The sequence below is a fragment of the Herpailurus yagouaroundi genome, unplaced genomic scaffold (genome assembly GCF_014898765.1).
Source record: "Herpailurus yagouaroundi ecotype Mexico unplaced genomic scaffold, PumYag 87717, whole genome shotgun sequence".
In the NCBI taxonomy this organism is placed as follows: domain Eukaryota; kingdom Metazoa; phylum Chordata; class Mammalia; order Carnivora; family Felidae; genus Herpailurus; species Herpailurus yagouaroundi.
The window spans coordinates 34,573-55,811 of record NW_024421265.1 but is presented as its reverse complement, the minus strand read 5'-3'; the positions used below and the strand labels follow the sequence as shown (position 1 = coordinate 55,811).

Here is a 21,239-nt window from a genome sequence, read left to right as displayed (position 1 = left end):
CTCATCCTCTATGTCTGTGTCATAGTTTTTTATCATTTTCCCTCTTACATTTGGGTCTTTGGTCGATTTTGTATCAATTTCTGCAGTGGTGTAAAGTAGGGGGTCCAACTTCATTCTTCGGTATGTGGATATTCGATGTCCCCAGCATTATTTGTTGAAAAGAGCATTCTTTCCCTACTGAAATGTGCTGGCAACCCCATGTGATTTTTTAAAAATCGATTCATTAAAAATTTCATTTTAAGATCTCTGAGGAAACAGAAGCTCTTCTTCCTCAAACATACTTGAGGCTGAAGTTCTTTTTATTTTTTTAAGTTCATTCATTTATTTTGAGAGAGAGAGGGAACGTGAGTGGGGGAGGGGCAGAAAGAGAGGGAAAGAGAGAAACTCCCAAGTAGGCTCCACGCTGCCAGGGCAGAGCCCGACATGGGGCTCAAACCCACAAAATATGATATCATGACCTGAGCTGAAATCAAGAGTTAGACATTTAACCAGCTGAGCCACCAGGTGCCCCAAGGCTGAAGTTCTTATGTGATTACAAAAGTACATTGCATTGAAATGACTAGAGGCTCAAAAATGTTTTTTCTGTTTAATAAAAGTACTTAATGCCCCCCAAAAGTATAAAAATACAGTAGGAATGGCAATACAGTACAAAGTAGTCTCTCCTGATTTATTTCTTTTACATCTTTCTACATTTCATACACACATTAAAAAACTTACCAGTACATCCATCCACTTAGAGGGCTCTGCAAAGTCTTCTGCTGGTGGTGTTCTTCATTCCCTGGATGTAAAGTTTACTTTGAAAACGGGCAAATGGGAGGCAATCTACAGGTAGGTTCTGGAGTCTGTTTCTGGTCTTTGCACATCAATCGTTCAAAATTCATAGCTGCAGAATATACTCAAGTAACGACCATTTAACTGTCTATCCGTCTTGGCCTGACCATGTCCAAGTAAGTAGAATAAGGAGAATTTTCTCCAAGTAAGGAGAATTTTCCTTCAAATATATTTTTAGGGAAAACTTCTGTTTCTTTGTTTTTCTTTTTAAAGTTGGGAAAAATTTCTCCTTTACATTCGGTCTCATTAGCCTCTGTTTCATCTGCTGCACCTTCGGAACCATGTTAGTTTTTTGGTCCTCTTGACTGTGTTTCTGCGGAACACTTGCGCTGTTCTCCTCTGTAGTATCCTGCATTTTAGAGTTTAGTCCTGTATACCTGTTACCTGTCGGTTTTTCTTCTAGGCCTATCCTATTCCCTCTGTATTTTTCAGTCATTATGTTGGTCAGTGAATGATCAAAAGCAGGACATGTCTTCCTTAGAAAGTTCTTTCTACCGTTTCTGTACATTTGAATCTCCCTTTATAAATTTTGCTCCTTCTATGGTAGTCACATATGGAAATCTGAGTTGATCTGTTGGCTGAATAAGTCCCACTGAATATTTTCTCACATTTAGTGACAATTATTTCTGGTAACATCATCTCCTTTTTCCATCAGAACAAGACAAGCATCTACCAGAGAAAAGGTGCCTGACTGCCCAGCGCCTGCACCATAGTGGATTACTGCAGGCTCGTGTTCAGGATTCAAGGAACCACATTCTCTCACTTTAAATATGAAATTGAGAGATGAGGCTGGTGATTAAGGGACTCCAAAATCTGGCCAGGTAGTATAATGACAATGAGGTATTGCTCTGGTTTCACCGCTATTGATAATTTCCAGTTGCAGTAGCTATACTGCATAACAGGACTTCACATCTTCTGACTAGAACTTCACACTGAAGCCTGTTTCTTTAAACAACATCTCTCGGTTGTCTTTCGGGGACAATACCTCCATCTTGCCGTTTTGGCTAAGTTTCTGTCTCTTGCGTGTTTTAAAAACTCTTGATGCTTCCTGCACCTGAAAGTAATGCTACATTAAAAAGGGGTCATAGGGGCGCCTGGGTGGCTTGGTCGGTTAAGCGTCCGACTTGGGCTCAGGTCATGATCTCACAGTCCGTGAGTTCGAGCCCCACGGGGGGCTCTGTGCTGACAGCTCAGAGCCTGGAGCCTGTTTCGGATTCTGTGTCTCCCTCTCTCTCTGCTCCTCCCCTGTTCATGCTCTGTCTCTCTCTGTCTCAAAAATAAATAAACGTTAAAAAAATTTTTTTTAAAAGAGGTCATACACTGTCCAGGGCCTGGCACTTCAGGAAGTGTTTCTGGAGTATGCTGTGTGCACTCTGCTGTTGTGTTTTGGCTGCTCTATCCCACTGGTCAGTCTTCTGCAGAGCTCTTCCTTGCTTGCAGTGGAGAGTGTTTGGACCTTTAATAGGTGTGTTTTGATTTGTTTGTCGAAGTAAGCCTGGAAAAAAGCGGGGGGAGGGAGCCTGACGCCCAAAAACAAGAAAGAAAAGGAAAGAGAACAAAAAATACCAAGCAAAGAATCAAAAAACTATAAAGCTGATTCCAAAGAAAAAGAAAGGGAAAAGAAGTAGGAGGAGAAGAAGGAGGAGGAGGAGGGAGGGAGGGGAAGCGGAAGGAAAAGGAGAAGAGAAAAAAGAAAGAAAAAGAAAAGAATAAAAAAGCCGATCAAAAGAGAGAGAGAGAGAGAGGGAGAGAGAGAGAGAGAGAGAGAGAAAAGGAAATGAAAAAACCAAACAAGAAACTATTTGCCTGGGGTGCCTCGGAGGCTCAGTCAGTTGAACGTCGGACTTCGGCTCAGCTCATGATCTCGCGGATTGTGAGTTCGAGCCCCGCATCGGCCCTGTGCTGACAGCTTAGAGCCTGGAGCCTGCTTCAGATTCTGTGTCTCCCTCTCTTTCTGCCCCTCCCCTGCTCATGCTCTGTCTCTCTCTCTCTCTCTCTGTCAAAAATAAATAAACATTAAAAATTTTAAAAAGAAAGAAAGAAAGAAAGAAAGAAAGAAAGAAAGAAAAACTATTTGCCTGATTCCAAAGGAAAAAAAAAAAAAAAAAAAGAATAAAAAGTAAGCCTGGTCCTATTTCCACCAGAAGTGCGGGTATCATTTTGAGACACTTGATTTTCTGCACAGTTGGGGCATGCGCGGTGCTGGCTGTGCTGGTCTGGAGGAGAGATCCGCTGTGTTGCTGCCTCCGCTCAGAGCAGTCTTGCCCCAGTAACTAAGCAGTTGCCAGGCACGGGGTGGGGGGCAGGGTTTGGTGTAAGCAGATCCCCCCTGCACTGGGGGTTCCTGCCTGCACTGGGGGCCTCCGTGTCGCTCTCTGAAGTTCCGCCATGCTGATATGGGGGGGGAAATGGCACCACCCCAATCTCTCCTCCCAGGACCAGGGATCTTGACACCCCCCCCCCCCCCAGCTGTTCAGGCAGCCCTCACAGACCACAACTCTCCTGCATTTTTTTCTTGGGCCCACAGCTGGAATTCAAAACCTGAAGTCTTAAAGAACTTGGCATGGTGTGGATCCACTCCCCTCCTCCAGAGTAGAGCCTCTCCACGCTGTCCCCACGCCTGCACAGTGTGCAGAAACTATGGTGTAGCACTGCTGAAAGCAGCAAAGGTTGTATTCCCTCTGGGTGCTAATGAAAGTCCTTTGGCTGGCGCCTGCGGGGTCTTTTGTCCCTGGGGAGGCAATAACCCCTCTTCTAAAAGCACTCCAGGAAGGGGACTGTTCTCTCCCAGTGCACCCCGGAGATTTCTAGATTTCTTGATTTCTACACTCCAGGGCTGGCTCCCTCCTCCCCAGAAGCACATGCCACAATCCCCTCCAGAGAAAGTCATGCTCCAAAACCTCAGAGTTTGAGCTCCAAATGCTGTGTGAAAAAAACAACAAACAACAAACAAACAAAAACAAAACAACACACACACAAAAAAACCCTGCAGACACTCGGTACTTCTTGCTCCCCATTCTATGGCCCAGAGAGATTTTCCTCTTGTGCAAACTTGGCGCCCCACTTTCTCAACTCTTTTGTCTCTCCACAGAAAGGCTTCCTTCCCTCCACGGCACCACTGTTTTTCTCTCCTCCAATGCACATCCACACACCTTGCATCTGCCACACTGTCTCCCTCCAACTGTGGAGATCCTTCTGCTGCTCCACAGATATATTTCCCGGGTATTCCATGGGATCTGACCTCAATATAGCTATGTTTGGGGGATGAGGAAAGCCCAGGGTCTCCCTACTACCGCACCATGGAAACTCGGTCTTTCGGTTGTCTTTTTTTGGCCAGTACCGTGCACCTTTCACCAATTCCTTTGCACAACTCAGTTTAGCATGACAACTGCTTTAGTGCTACCAAACCATGAGCCAGAAGTGGATCCTGTATTAGGAAGTGAACCCTATGTGGAGATGTAAGTCCTTCGCACCTCTTCTATGTCAACTAATCTGCCATAAATATAATCATTTTCAGAATTTTGCAGCTTAACACGACTGTGATCATATGCACTTACATCTCTGCATATGTTTCAATTTCTGTGTTCTGGAAACATGGCCACTCTATGAGGATAGTCATGGGACTCATCACCAATTTCCAGATACAGATGCTGCCAGCAATTTGGAGCATCCAACTCCCTCAAACTCCCACTCAATGGAGGCAGACAGAGGCAGGAGCGAGCTGGCATGAACAGACCTGTGCCAGTGGAGAAGTTCAGGCCCCACATAATCCCAGAAGCATAAAAAATTTTAATGTACCATGGACTTCAACACATTCAGTCATTCAAGGTCTCTAAGTACATGTGCTGATACATGGGTTTTACAGTTGTCCTTATAGCTCAGCTCCATAAGATTGTGCAGGGGGACTAAGCTGCCACTGTATGAACACCTGCACGCCTAGGCAACAGCCAGACAAGAGGCTGGGTGGCAGGGACTGCTCCAAAGAATGGCCTTCCTTCTTTCTTGGAATGTGATACAAATGTACTGGAGACAGTATGGCCTCTTTTTATACCAAATGTGCCCCACATCTAAAATTAGGCCAAGAAATATCGAATCACCCCTCTGGAAGCTGGTGGGACAGGAAAATGTGGAGGTCCAGCTGAGGGCGCCAGCATGGCTCACCTGTCTTCTCCTTTCAGCCTAATGCCAGGTGAGCAAGCATCAAAGTCCAAGTGGAGAGCCTGGCTCTGGGGAGTTCGGTGTTTTATCTCATTATGACCTCAGTGCTCACCTGAACCTGTAAATGGATTTGAAATCCCCCCAAAAAGGTGACAGAATTGTAAAACATGTTTCCATTCCATCCCAGGGAAAGTGGTAGGTGTGAGACAAGGATCTTGAGGAGTTGAGGCTTAATTTACACAGCAGGGGTCAAGAGTGCCAGGCCTGACCTCAGAGTGACATAAACAACTGGCCCTTGCTCTTACCAATAGCTCTCTAGCCAGATCAGCAGGACTGGGGGTCCTCTCCATCTCTTCCTTTGCAAATGACCTGCACTCTGTTCCTCCTGGGGATATTGCGTAAAGTGTTGGAGAAGGAAGGGCAGGAGCTCAGGATAATGACAGTACAATGACTGGGTGCAGGAAATGATGTTTTGCCATTCATTCATTCAATAAATCCTTATTGAGTCCCTTTTATGTCTAGCCCTGCACTAAGGAATCAAAGAAGAACAAACACTGATACACTCCCTGCACTGGGGGAGCTTGCATCCAGTGGAGCAGCAGGCAAACATTCCCTTTAGATAATATATAGCTCTACACTTTCTTTCCACAGCATTGACCTAAAATTTTGGCAGTTTCTCACTTTGTGGGTCCCCAGGTTTCAATGTAGCCATCCCATCCCCCTGATAGGGTGATAGGGGGAGCCTGAGAAAGGCTCCAGATTTTATCATAAAAAAGAGAAGTCCTGAACCACGTGAAATAGAAGACATTCCAACCAAGGCTATGTAGTGCCCTCCCTCATGGATCAAATGTGCCACAGGACCCAGTGTCTGCCACCTGGTTCAGCTCTAGCCCATTCATTTGTTACCTGCTGTGTGGTCTTAATTTTCAAGTGAAGGGACTCCTTGACCCCCTCACCCACCCAGTGAGTCCCTGTGGCGACCTCACTATTCACCTTTTGCAGGTCCCTCTGTGTTCACAGAGAAAACAGGGGCTGATATTCTGATCCTAGAGGACAGGCAGTGGCATTTGGTGCAGGCTTTGAGGTCCTTTTTAAGATTTTATTTTTAAGGAATCTCTACACCCAACATGGGGCTCACACTCAACCCCAAGATCAAGAGTCGCATGCTCCACCAACTGAACCAGCCACGTTCCCCTCAGTCCTTGAAGGTTTCGTCAAACGCCATCACCACCTTAGAGTTCTTTCTCAGGGGGAAAAATGTTCTTTTGAACATAATGGGTACAGAATCCATCTCCCACCCACAACTGAAGGAATTAGCAAAATGTCTAGGATCATAAATGGTATCAATTCTACAAACTCTTCTGTTTCAGATCTAGTACTATAGCATGGACATCCTTCCTGGTCCATGCTCTCTATCCATCAGCTCAATACAGAGAGTATTCCTTTAACATTCTCCTTTTCACCTCCTGATGAGCATTTAGATCATCTTTGTTCTTCCTTTGCAACACTATAATGAACATCTTGCACATGTATCTTTGTAGATGTGCACAAATATCATTTAAAAACAATTTTAAAATGGAACTACTTGCTGAAAGTATTTATTCCAATGTGCACTCCCAACTGTAGTAATTGAGAATGTCCATTTCCTCACAACTTGTAAACCAGTTCATTTGCATATCTTTGGAAAGTGTTCTAATTTCAACTTTACTATCATAAAATCCAAGTATTATTACGTCCACCATAGTGTTCATAATTATCATGTTTATTACCGTAAATGTTGCTGTTAACATCATTTATGGTATATTGAGAACTCATGCACCAGGCACTCCACATACAGGGTTGATTTAATTTAATTCACTCCTTGCAACAACCATATGAGGTAAGAATTACTCATCCATCGTACAATTGAAAACCGAAGTGTGACTAACTTGTGTGCCCTCAGGCATGTAAGTTGAGCTCTCTGTGCTTCTACTCTTCCAATAGAAAAATGGAAATAATACTATATAATAATACTATCTTCCTCCTCTACTATACGTCAAACATTAAGGACTATGTATCTGCCAGATATTTTATGGTGCCTGTGACTTGTTCGGGTGACAATGTGAGACATGACATGCTCACAGTTTACATGTGAAGGGAAGGATGGCAGAAGAGAAAGGCTAATAAGACACAAGGTCTGGGGAATCCAGATATGGCTTGACCACCAGCAGGACATGTGATTTTAAGTCACGTCTTCTCTCTCTGGACCTCCATATCCACATTCATAAACTACAGAATATAACAGGAAGGACTTGGACTAGGAGTGAAATCTTTTCAAAGGGTTAAAATGTCTAAAATAATGAGTTTGCTTAAATTAAAAATCTTTTCTTTTTCAATGTCAGCTTTACTGAAATATTATGTACAAAGAGTAAAATTCACCAAATTTTAATGTAGCATTTGAAGAGTTTTAACAAATGTGTCCAGTGATATATGCACCACATCCATCCCTCCACAGATTTCCCTCCTGTCCCTTGTCACCCAGCCACAAACCGCAAGCCTGGCCCCTGGCAATCACAGATTTGCCTTCTGTCACTATGGTTTTGCCATTATTAGAATTGTATATAAATGGACTCATATGGTCTGTATTCTTTTGTACCTGGCTTCTTCCACTTAATGCAACACTTTTAAGGTTCCCATCTTTGATTATTAGTGCATTCTGTTATAATTTCATATTGGTCATTGGCATTTCTTTAAAGTTAGTGAATAATTTAGAGGTTGACTTTATTTTTCTAAAGCTGCTTGAGTGTCTTTTTCCACCAAAAGGCCCATTTGGAGCCACCGATGGCCACTGATGCTGCCATTCTTTCTCTCTCTGGCTCCCCACAGGTGCTCATCTTTTCTACCTGCCAGCTTGCCGAGGACATGCACAGGCTGTCCCTTTTCTCAGGGTGCCCAGTGGGAAGGTGGGGCCTTGGGAGGGAAAGGAGAGGACAGAGCACCTCTTCTACCCTTGCTCTTTGGCATCCATCTGGGGGTGGGTGGTTCCCAGCTACAGAGGGATGGCCCCAGCCATGTTCATGGTCCCTGAGCCTGTGCCCTCAGCCCTGGGACAAGAGACTCTACATGATCAAAGCCTGTATTTGATCAGACGTGCAGTCAAACCTCCTTTTAGTCCTATGCACTAGGATGTACCTAGTGGTGGGGGAGGGACTGTCACCCTTATCCCCTTCTGCCTCATTACCCGCCACAAACATTCAGGAAACCTCCCTACGACAGGATGTTCTCCGCAGTGGCCACTTCCAAATCCTTTATGAAAGGGGAACCCTGTGCAGGTCTGTGGGACTTGGGGAACAAAAGGTGATGGGAAATCTAGACAAGGTCACTGCAGGCCCAGAGGCCACCTGGATGCCACCCTCATTTCTCTTTCCCAGACTACCCCATCTTTTTGGGGTGTTAGGCAGAGCCCACATTTCCCACTGCCCCACTCTGGGCAACCATAAGAAGGGAAAGCTTTGATCAACTGCACTGGGATGGATGTGTGCCTGGCTTCCAAGGATGATCTTGTAGCCCACAGGGGTCAGGTTCTATTGGGTGACATAATGTGGCATCACTTCAGGTACACCACCCGGTAAGTGGGCTGTCCTGTACCAGCCTCACAGCAGCTTTATTCTTAATAGCTCCCAATTAGAAACACATGGAGAGGTGTCCATCCACAGAAGAATAAAGGAACACACTATAGTACATTCATATTCAAACATTAAAAAGAACAAACTATCAGGGAGCCTTGGTGGCTGAGGTGGCTAAGCATCCCATTCTTGATTTTGGCTCAGGTCATGATCTCACAGTTTATGGGTTCAAGCCTGGCATTAGGCTTCATGCTGACAGTGCAGAGCCCGCTTGAGATCCAATCTCTCCCTCTCTCTCTGTGCCCCTCCCCCGCTCACACACTCACCCTGGCTCTCTTTCAAAACAAAAAATAAATAAATAAATAAATAAATAAATAAATGTTAAAATATAAAATAAAAATAAAAAGAACAAACTATCTCTATATGCAAAAACACAGAAGAATCTTAAAAATACTATATCAAGAAAAAGAAAGCACATACGAGAAAAAACATACTATAGAAGTCTCTTAAATGGAATTTAAACAGGCAAAATTAATCTATGGTGATAGATATCAGAGCAGCAGTTACTTACAGGGGAAGTATTGGCTGGAAATGAGCACAACAGAACTTTCTAGAATGATGGGGATTTTTATACCTTGATGTGGAAGATACAGGTCCATGGGTGTTATACATTTATCAAAACTTAACAACCTATACATTTAAGCTCTGTCGATTTTACTCTATGCAAATGATAGTTACATCAATAAAAACTTTGTTAGCACAAAATTGTGAAGATCAAGTCAAAAAATGAAAGTTACATTGTAAAAATTGGAAATCTGTATCAGGATATTGAGCAGACACCTGCCTTTTCTATGAAAAAAAAAAAAATCTTTAGAAAGTAGCCAAGAATCTATTGTCCCTAGAGCTGTGCTCCAAATAGACTACTATCTGTGTTTGATGATGTGGTAGAAATAAGAGGCAACAGTAAGCCTCCCTCTGAAAAGCACCTGGGAAAGGAAAGCCTGACCTCCAGCTTCTCTGGTCACCAGTGCCTGCAGCCTGGGTTCACCTGAAACCACAGGGCAGCCATTAGCAGACAGAAAGGTCCAAACTCAGAATGAGCTCCTGTGAAGCTCAGGATCTTCCTTACTTTCTTCTGCAAATTATTATAAAATACTCAGCTGACACAGGATTTAAATAGCATTTTTCGTATTTAAAGCTGTAGGAGAACCATTCGTTACTGATTTCACATTTTATTCGTAAGCCAATAAAAAATCCCCTAGATCCTTAGTCTGTGTTTCTGAGTGGAGTGTTAGACCATCTCCCAGGGAAGCTAAGATGTGTGCACCTGCTGGGAAGGAGCAAAAGCAGGGGAGACCCAGGAACAGACATTCCTTCAGGGGAAAAGCTGTTTTTTTCTTCTGTATTTGACTTTTCTGTTTGGAAAGCCCGTTTCTCTCCTCTGCTGTGAGGGAACTCATCTCTACTGAACTATATGACCGAAGTCTTCCCATACAAAATAAAAACTGCACAATAGTGCTGGCTTTCAAGGATTTATAATGTTTATGCATCTCGGGGAAATTTTTCTTTAAAATGTTTACCATTTATTTAGATTACTTATATGGTCCAGGACACCAAATTATTGGAGATAGTGAATCCTTTAAGTAAAATCTTGTTTCTCAGAATATTTTAGAATTTTTAAAAAATGTTAAGTGTTCAGAAATCTGGTATTTGAAGCTGTTTCCTTCATTTATACAACTAGTGCATAGTTAAATTCACATTTGTTGGTGTGAGTTGTAAGTAGGTTAGAGATTTTTTTTTAATTTTTAAAGTTTATTTATTCATTTACTTTGAGAGAGAAAGAGACCATGAGTGGGGTAGAGGCAGAGAGAGAGGGAGAGAGAATGCCAAGCAATTTCCAAGCTACCAAAGTGCAGAGCCTGAAGTGAGATTCAAATTCACGAGATCATGACCTGAGCTGAAATCAGGAGTCAGATGCTTAACAGAATGAGCCACCCAGGTACCCCTATCCCAGTGCATTCTGGAGGCATTACAATTCTATGCTATGGTGTCTGTAATCCTTCTACCCTTCATTCCCTGTATCTCCCACACCACCTTTATAGATTTGCCCGACAAATGAAGCTTAGCAAATGCTGTCATCTGGCCACTCAATGGGGGTCTTATAATCCTTGATCACTTTCTTTGTAATTTATTCCCTATCCTAAAGCAATGTCTAGTGAGATGGAAATGCCAGCCACACGGCTTTTCTCTTTATGGCTCATTCACTGAGAAAGTACAGCAAAATTGCTGGATTCCATCATTTGGAATGAAGGGTACATGATCAGGACAATCAATTCCTGCTGAGCAGCAGAGAAGAGATCAAGTACCCTGAAGGGAACACCTTAGCAATTTAAATTAAATCTCAATTTGACCACCTAAGAAAGTTGAAGGTAGCTGTGACTCAAAGACTTCACCTCAAATTAATCTATTCTCAGTTTTGTCCCAATGCTTCCATCAAGCAGAGACCATTTCTGTGGTACACTGTTCACTGGTGTTTATGTGCCTGCTTCATGATGGCTGACGTACTTGTGTAGGTGTCTTACAACAAAATCAGCAGGTTTGCTGGATAATTCTGCTCCAAGTGCTCAGTTGTTAATTTTGAGTTGTGGTCAATTATATAAATGCCTTTCAATATTTAATTCCAGAAAACTCAAACACTAACAAAACCTGCAGACTTTAAGTAAATTTGGGTGGACACTTAGTCCAAATCTGAAAGGAATGTAATTTCCATGATAGACACTTCCTTCGGGCCACTCGGCACAAATGTGTTTCCCCAGGTGACGGAACTTCAGGTTTTGTCTGCCTCTGAATGACTGCCTTCATCTCAGACTTTCAGCTTCTAGAACTTTGAGAAAGAAAGTCTGTTCTTTATAAGCCCCCTAGCCAATGGTACTCTGCCAACAGCCCACTTGCACAAACTAAGACAGACTTTATGCATGGCTAAGAGATGAGTCCTGATTTCCACATATGGGTGCAAGTCTCCATAGGGCTGGATGGACAGACAACACTACTCTTCTGGGATTCCTTTTTAAGGCCCAAGAACAGGATTGTTTGGCGTGAGAGATGAAGATGGCTGCTCTTCTCCACCGGACAGGATAGAAGCTGAAAAAACTTGAAGGGATTCTGGACATCAAAGCTTAACTTGGAGCAGCAGAGGGATTAGTGGAAATAAAAAAAAAATAGCCTGTACAATGTTTATCAGGCATTTTTCTATGTAATCCATTGCCTAAGGAAGGAATAAATTAAACTGTGTGATTTCTTTTTTCATGTATATCAGATTAAAACTTATATGCCACTTACTTTCATTCAATCATATAGCATGTTCATCCTTTATGTCAGTACATGTAGATCTATGTGGTTCTTTTATATGGTTATGTGGAATTCTACCATGGGGACATATCTGGTGGGGGATGTTGACCTGTCCTCAGATTGATATTTTTCCAATATAAGTGTTGTACAAATATTCTTGTACATGTGTGTGGATACTTCTTTAGATTCTTGGGGAACATACTAAATCAATTAGTATTCTCATTAAAATTCTGCAGATATCTTCTAATTGCCCTCTAAAAATCCTAAGCCAATTTATATCTTCACACAGTGTGTGAGAGTTCTCCCCCACACACCCATCCTAGCCCACACTGGATGTGTTAGTTGGGAATCTACAGATTCAAATTGTTCTGAGGACTTCTCTATGGTAGAACTCAACTCATTACGAGAGTTTTTGCTTTGTCTTTAATATTTAAAAAAAAAACAACAACAGATTAGTACTGTCTATAATGATCTGTAGTGGGTAATCAATTCTTAAAATAGAATCATGTGGCATGTCACTTTTTGCCACAAGTGGCCATGTACAAACCAGTCTAAGTGAATAGAAAGCATATAGTCTTCCTCTTTTCTTCTTTATCTCTATTTTAGATGTATACAGGTTCAATGAAGAACAACTCTCTAGCAGTCTCAGGAAAATATGAACTGGTGTCATTCTTCCTTCACATCCCAATCACATGATTTTTTTCTGAGCACAAATGTATTATTGCTTATTTATTATTAACTGTGAGCACAAATGTATTATTGCTTATTTATTATTAACCCCCCAGTGAGGTATCCAGAAATCAGACTGTTAGCAATAGTTCCACATCTGCAGACAGCAATGAAGTCACATGAAGACTGTCATTGCCATAGGCCTGTCACAAGGCTCTGTCCCCTTAACCAATACTGAGAGGAGCCTGCAGTGAAGGAGGGGGCCTGTAGGTAGTCAGCTGGGTCATCAAGATGGCAGGGGGCTAGAATGGCAGCAGCACAGAGTGAGATGGTCCCCAAAGCCAGTTTCTCCTACAGGTTTGTAATATCATAAGCGTCTGTCTACCACAAAAGAGCATAAGGTTTGTAAGGTCATGTGGCCCTGACCTCAAATCTGTGCCCTGGGGCAGGAAATCTTCCTGGGATATGAGGCATAATTCTGCCTAACATGGCTCAACTAAGCTGATGCAATGAAAATGCACTAATTCCTTTCCCCAAAGAGGAGATAAGGTTCTGGAATGATATGTATTTATCTCCTTGATAAGTAAATAGTATAATGAAAATCAACAAAAAATACCATGATATATGATATATTCAAAGTGCTGAAAGGAAAAAAATCTATAGTCAAGAATATTCTATCCAGCAAGGTTATCATTCAGAATAGAAGAAAGATAAAAAGTTTCCTAGACAAACAAAAGTTAAAGGAATCCATAACCACTAAACCAGACTTACATGAAATGTTAAAGGTAACTCTTTGAGTGAAAAGGAAAGACCATAAGTAAAAGTAAGAGAAGTGGAAAGCACAAAAGCAGTAAAAAATTAGTATATCTGTAAAAATCAGTTAAGAAATTCACAAAATAAAAGGGTGTAAAGTATGACACAATATACTTAAAATGTGTGTGGAGGGAGAGGAGTCAAGAATGGGTTCAAATTTGAGCAACCATCAACTTAATATGAACTGCTATATGCAGAATAAAGGTAGCTACAAATTAATAACCAGTAATAGATAAGCAAAAATAAAGAGAAAGGAATCTGAGTATATCACTAAAGAAAGCCAAATACTCATGAGAGAAGAGAGCAAGGGAAGAAAAGAACAGAGAAAAACAGCAACAACAAAACATAAAATAAGTAACAAAATACTAATAAGTACATATCTATCAATAATTACTTTGAATTTAAATGGACTAAACACTCCAATCAAAAGACATAGTGGGACAGAATGGATAAAAGAACAAGATCCTTCTATATACTGCCTGCAAAAGACTCATTTCAGACATAAAGTCACCTGCGGATTGAAAGTGAAAGGATAGAGAAACAATTATCATGCAGATGGATATAAAAAGAAAGCCAGACAAAATAGACTTTAAAACAAAGACTGTAACAAGAGACAAAGAAGGATACTATATAATCATAAACAGAATAATCCAATAAGAATATATTAACAATTATAAATGTGTATGAACCCCACATGGAAGCACCCAAATGCCTAAAGCAGTTAATAACAAACATAAAGGAACTAATTGATAGTAATCTAATAATAGTAGGGGACTTTAACACCCCACTTACATCAATGGACAGATCGTCCAAAGAGAAAAATCAACAAGGAAACAGTGGCATTAAGTAACACCTTGGACCAGATATATTCAGAACATTCCATCCTAAAACAGCAGAATACACATTCTTCTCAAGTACACATAGAATATTCTCCAGAATAGATCACAAAATATGTCTCAACAAATTCAAAAACGTCAAAGTCATACCATGCATCTTCTCTGAAAACAATGCTATGAAACTAGAAATCGATCAAAAAAAAAAAAAAAAAAAAAAAAACCAACCCTGGAAAGACCACAAATACATGGAGTTTACATAACATGCTACTAAACAATGAACAGGTTAACCAAGAAATAAAGGAGGAAATTTAAAAATACATAGAGAAAATGAAAATGAAAATACAACATTCCAAAATCTCTGAGATGCAGCAAAAGCTGCTCTAAGATGGAAGTTTACAGCAGTACAGGCCTACATCAAGAAGGAAGAAAAATTCCAAGTAAATAATCTAACCTTACACCTAAAGGATCTACAAAAAGAACAAACAAAACCCCAAACCAGTAGAAAGAAGTAAAAAATAAAGATTAGAGCAGAAACAAACAAAATAGAAACTAAAAACAAGGAAACAATAGAATAGATAAATGAAACCAGGAACTGGTTCATTTAAGAACATCAACAAAATTGATAAACCTTTAGCCAAACTCATCACAGAGAGAAAGAGAGAGAGCTCAAATAAACAAAATCAGAAATGAAAGAGGAGAAATAACCACCGATCCCACAGAAATAGAAAAGATTGTAAGAGAATATTACAAAAAATTATATGCCAACAAACTAAACAACCTAGAAGAAATGGATAAATTCCTAGGAACACATAACCTCCCAAAGATGAATCAGAAAGAAATAGAAAATTTGAACAGACCAATTACCAATAATGAAATTGGATCAATAATCAAAAACTCCCAACAAAAAAAAGTCCAGGACCAGACAGTGAATTCTACTGAACATTGAAAGAAGAGTTAAAACCTATTCTTCTCAAATTATCCCAAAAATAGAAAAGAAAAGAAAACTTCCAAATTCATTCTATGAGGCCAGTATTACCCTGATACCAAAACAAAAGACACCACGCACATAAAAAAAAGAACTACAGATCAATATCTATTATAAACATATGCAAAAATCCTCAACAAAATACTAGCAAACCAAATCCAACAATACATAAAAACTCATTCACCATGGTCAAGTGGGATTTAATCCTGGGATGCAAAGATGGTTCAATATTCACAAATCAATGAATGTGATACATCACATCAAGAAGAGAAAGGGTAAAAACCATATGATCATTTCAGTAGATGCAGGAAAATCTTTGACAAAGTAAATCTATTCATGATTTAAAAAAAAGAAACATCAACAAAGTAGGTTTAGAAGGAATATATCTCAACATAATAAAGGTCATGTACAAAAACCCACAGCTAATAGCATTCTTAATGGTGAAAAACTGAGAGCTTTTCCCTTAAGGTCAGGAACAAGACAAGGATGTTCACTCTCACTACTTTTATTCAACATAGTACTGGAAGTCCTAGTCACACCAACCGGACAAGACAAAGTAATAAATCAGTAAGGAAAAAGTAAAACTTTAACTATTTGCAGATGACATAATAAAATTCTAAAGACTCCACCAAAAATTACTAGAGAAATGATAGATGAATTCAGTAAATTCACAGGATACAAAATCAATGTACAGAAATCTGTCATATTTCTATACACTGACAATGAAGCAGCAGAAAAAGAAATTATGGAAACAAATTCATTTACAATTGCACCAAAAACAATAAAATACCTAGGAATAAACTTAAGCAGGAGATGAAAGACCTCTACTTTGAAAACTATAAAACATTGATGAAAGAAATTGAAGATGACATAAACAAATGGAAGATATTCCATGGATCAGAAGAACAAATATTGTTTGAATGTCCATATTGCACAAAGCAATCTACATATTTAATGCAATCCCATCAAAATACCAACAGCATTTTTCACGGAGCTAGAACGAACAATCCTAACATTTGTATGGAACCACAAAAGACCTTGAATAGCCAAACCAATCTTGAAAAGGAAAATTAAAGCTGGAAGTATCACAACTCCAGATTTCAAGTTATACTACAAAGCTGTAGTTATCAAAACAGTATGGTAATCAAAACAGTATGGTACTGGCACAAAAATAGACACATAGATCAATAGAACAAGATAGAAAGTCCAGAAACAAACCCACGATTATATGGTCAGTTAATCTTTGACAAAGGCAAGAACTTGCAATGAGAAAAAGAATCTCTTACAAATGGTGTTGGGAAAACTGGACAGCAATATGCAAAAGAATGAAACTGGAACACTTACTTACACCATATACAAAAATAAACTCAAAATGAATTAAGGTCCTGAATGGATACCAGACCTGGAACCATAAAAATCTTAGAAGAGAGCACAGGCAGTAATTTCACTGACATTTTTACATATGACACCTGAGGCAAGGGAAACAAAAGCAAGAATAAACTATTGGGACTACATCAAAATAAAATCTTCTGCACAGCAAAGCAAACAATCAACAAAACTAATAGGCAATCTATGGAATTGGAGAAGATATTTGCAAATGACATATCCAGTAAAGGCTTAGTATCCAAAATATATAAAAAACCTACAGAATTCAACACCCAAATAACAAATAATCTGATTTAAAAAATGGGCAGAAGACATGAACAGACATTTCTCCAAAGAAGACATTCAACTGGTCAACAGACATGGAAAAATGCTCAACATCTCTCATCATCAGGGAAATGCAAATCAAAGCTACAAGGAGATATCACCTCACAACTTACCAGAATGACTGAAATAAAAAACACAAGAAACCACCAACGTTAATGAGGATGTGGAGGAAAAAAAACACTCATGCACTGTTGTGTACTGCATCTTCTTTATCCGTTCACCTATCAGTGGACACTTGGGCTGCTTCTATTTTATATATATATTTATAATATGTATATAAATGTATACATACATAATATGTATAAATACAAACTTATATATATGGATGTGTGTGTATATATATGTATACATATATGACTCAAGATATGTATATATTAAGTCATAATATATTGAGCCATTAAAAAAGAATGAAATCTTGTCATTTACAACAACATGGATAGAGCTATAGAGTATAATGCTAGGCAAAATAAGACAGTCAGAGAAAGACAAATACTACATGATTTCACTCATATGTGGAATTTAAGAAACCAAACAAATGAACAAAGGGGGAAAAAAGAGGCAATCCCCCCAAAAAGATTCTTAACTATAAAGAACAAAGAGATGGTTACCAGAGGGGAGGAGGGTGTGGGGGATGGGTCAAATAGGTAAATGGGATTAAGAGTACACTCATCTTGATGAGCACTGAGTAATATACAGAATTGTTGAATCTCTTTATTGTACTCCTGAAACTAATATAACACTGTATGCTAATTATACTGGAATTAAAATAAAAATTAAAGGGGCGCCTGGGTGGCTCAGTCGGTTGAGCGTCCGACTTCAGCTCAGGTCATGATCTCGCGGTCTGTGGGTTCGGGCCCCACATCGGGCTCTGTGCTGACAGCTCGGAGCCTGGAGCCTGCCTCAGATTCTGTGTCTCCCTCTCTCTCTGCCCCTCCCCTGCTCATGCTCTGTCTCAAAAATAAATAAAAATATAAAAAAAAATAAATAAAATAAAATAAAAATTAAAGGGGTGGCTGGGTGAGTCGAGTGACCGACTCTCGATTTCAGTTCAGGTCATGATCCCAGGGTTGTGGGATTCTCTCTCTCTCTCTCTTCTTCTGCCCCACTCCCACACTTGCTCCCTTGCTCTCTCTCTAAAAAATTAAATTAAATTTTAATATTTTATGCTCACGCACATATACACAAACAGAAATGTATTCATAACAAAATAGAAAGGAAATCCTCATGACGATTACAGTCTCCATCACTGGCACTGGTCATGTGGTCCTACATAGCTGGTATTTATAACTACTTTCTTCCATTAGGCATTCTGTATTTCCTTAACCTTCAGTTTGCACCTGAGCTAGTTGTGGTTCTTTACACGATATGGTGACCCTAACCTTCATCTCTTATGGGTCCAGGCCATTATTAGTCCTGCCTAGATTGGACTGTTGTAATTTTCCATTGACCTTAATCATAGGCCACCCAGAGAGATCTCTTGTATTCCAGACATACCCTTCCTTACCTCCACTGCGGAGTAGCAAGTAAGGAACATTCACACGAATGAGCTCCTTCTTTACCTGTTGACTCAGAGGCATGAGGAACCCCAAGTGGCTGGGAGGTAGTATTAACTTCCACACCAATAGTTTCACTGTTGTGTGGCTTCACTATTTTCTTCTTAAACTAAGATATCTAGGCCAGAAGAGCATAAGGTTATAAGAACAATAAACAAAAATTTACTAGTAGGTCACTAGAGGTAATAGTGAGTGGTGCCATTTCCATTTCCACCCCTTAATTCTCAGACCTTTTTATCTTGTTTGTTGGGGAAAAAGCACCATATCGGATGCTGATTCACACCACATACAAACTCCTAGAGAACCTTACCTTAGCTTTAAATGTATTGCCACCATGTTGGCACTGTAATTGAGCCTTCAAAAGGTCATTCCACCATTCTATCAAGCCAGCTGTTCTGGATGGCAGGGAACATAATACCAATGATTTCCATGAGCATGGGACCATTACTGCACTTCATTGGCTGCAAAGTGTGGTCCTTGAACACAGAAATGCTGTGTGTAATACCATGACTGTGGATAAGGCATTCTACAAATCCATGGATTTGTAGTTTTGGCAGAAGCATTTTGTGCAAGGAAGGCAAATCTGCTGTATTCAGACTGTTCCAGGAAGAACAGAAGACTGCCCATTCCATGACAGATGTGGTCCAATGTAATCAACCTGCCACCATGTAGCTAGCTGATCACCCTGGAGAATGGTGTCATATCAGGGACTCAGTGTTGGTCTCTGCTGCCAGCAGATTGGGCACTCAGCAGTGGCCATGGCCAGGTTACCTTTGTGAGTAGAAGTCCATGTTGCTGAGCCCATGCACAACCTCCATCCCTGCCACCATGCCCACTTTGTTCATGGGCCTGTTGGGCAATGAATGGGGTAGCTGGGGAAAGAAGCTGAATGCTATTCATAGAACAGGTCATCTTACCCATTCCTCCTATTAAAATCCTCCTCTGCTGAGTTCACCCTTTGGTAAGCATTCACACGAGACACAGATATCTTCATATTTTCTACCCATTAAGAGAGGTTTACCCACATACCTTTTCTCTAAATTTCCTTGGGGCCATTTATCCAATCATGGTCCTTCCAAGTCTCTGGTCATCCTACTAAACCATCAGCCAAGCTCATGAGTCAGAATATAATCCCATGTCTGGCCATTTCTCCTTCCAAGCAAAGGGAAAAACTACATGCACCACCAGAAGTTCTGTCCACAGATAGGATCTCCCTTCCCCACTGTTCAAATATGTCCCAAAGGAGCTTCAGTGCTACAGTTGTCTATTTTTGGGTGGTGCTTGTCCATCATAGAGAACCAACTGTAAACTAAGCCCCAGTCTTCTCTTTCTCTATCAACAGACTATAGAGAGATCTCAGTGAGGCCATAAGTGCAGGTTGGAAAGAGAAGGCAGAGGTTGGGTACATGGGCATTTGGGCCCCTTCCTAAGGTAAATAACCTACTTGTGCCTTCAGGGCCTACTAAGGCCTGATTGTGCACATACCACTTCCATCTGATGAAGGAGTGTTGATGTGCATGTCCAACTTTATGGCTTGGTGCATCAGATAACATCCATGAATGATAGGCATCCCAGGTCCCACTGTAATCTAATGACCTGTGGTTAAACTTTCAGTCTCTACTAAGGCATGATAAGGTAGACCAAGACCTACTTATCAAAAGGAGAGTAGGGCTCTCCTCTAAAATCCTCGGGGTCTGTGCTGTGATTCACCTATAGGGGACTGGCAAAAGTTCCAAAGAGCACCCCTATCTGCCACTGATGCTTCAAGCACCATTGGATGCGACCCAAGTGGCCAAGTGGCCTGAAGAGCAACTGAACCTTATTCTTACCTCACTCACAGAAGCAGTATTTTGGGTCACTCAGCAAATAGGCTGGAGTAACATATCCAAATGAGGAATATGTTGCCTTTAAAATCCAAAGGTAACCTTGTACCTCTGTTTTGGTTGTAAAAAAAAGCAACAACTTATCCTTCCCCTTAGGTGTGATATCTCACCCTGCCCCATACCACTGGACACCCAGAAATTTCACTGAAGTAGAGGTTCTTGATTTTTTGTCTGATTTATTTCCCATCCTCTAACACATAAAAGTCTTATGAATATGTCTGGAGAAGTTGCTACTTCTTGCTCAGAGGTCCAATCAACATAATGTCACAGGTGTAATGGACCACAGTGGTATCTTCTGGAAAGGAGGGGTAATCATGATCCAAGGAAACTAAACTATGACATAGGACTGGAAAGTGTATACATCCCTTAGGTAGGACACGCTTAGTGTATTGCTGACCTTTCTAGCTAAAAGCAAGCTTCTTCTGGTTGGTCTTATGACAGGGATTAGAAAAAGGGCATTTGGCCAGATCAAAGATGCTCACCAATACCAGGAGTAGTGTTAATCTGCTCAACTAATGCAAGTACATTTGGTTTTCATTGCAACTAAAGCCACCACCTAGTTTAGCTTATGATAACCAATGTTCTCCAAAATACATCTGTCTTCTCCACAGGCCAAATAGGAGAGGCATATAGGGACGTGGTGGGAATTACCACACCTGCACCCTTAAATTACTTGATGGTGGCACTAATCGCTGCAACCTCTCCAGGAACGTGATGTTGCTTTTGGTTGTTTTCTCAGCTAGAGGCAGTTCTGGTGGCTTCCACTTGACTCTCCCACCATAATCATCCTCACTTCCCATCAGGGAACCAATGTGGGGATTCTGCCAGATATATGGCTATATATATCT

At 40.7% G+C, this 21,239-nt stretch overlaps 1 pseudogene; it reads right to left on the bottom strand.

The window, feature by feature from the left end:
- Positions 1 to 919: 919 nt before the first annotated feature.
- LOC121026361 (tyrosine-protein phosphatase non-receptor type 2-like) lies at positions 920 to 21,191 on the bottom strand (annotated as a pseudogene).
- Positions 21,192 to 21,239: the final 48 nt, after the last annotated feature.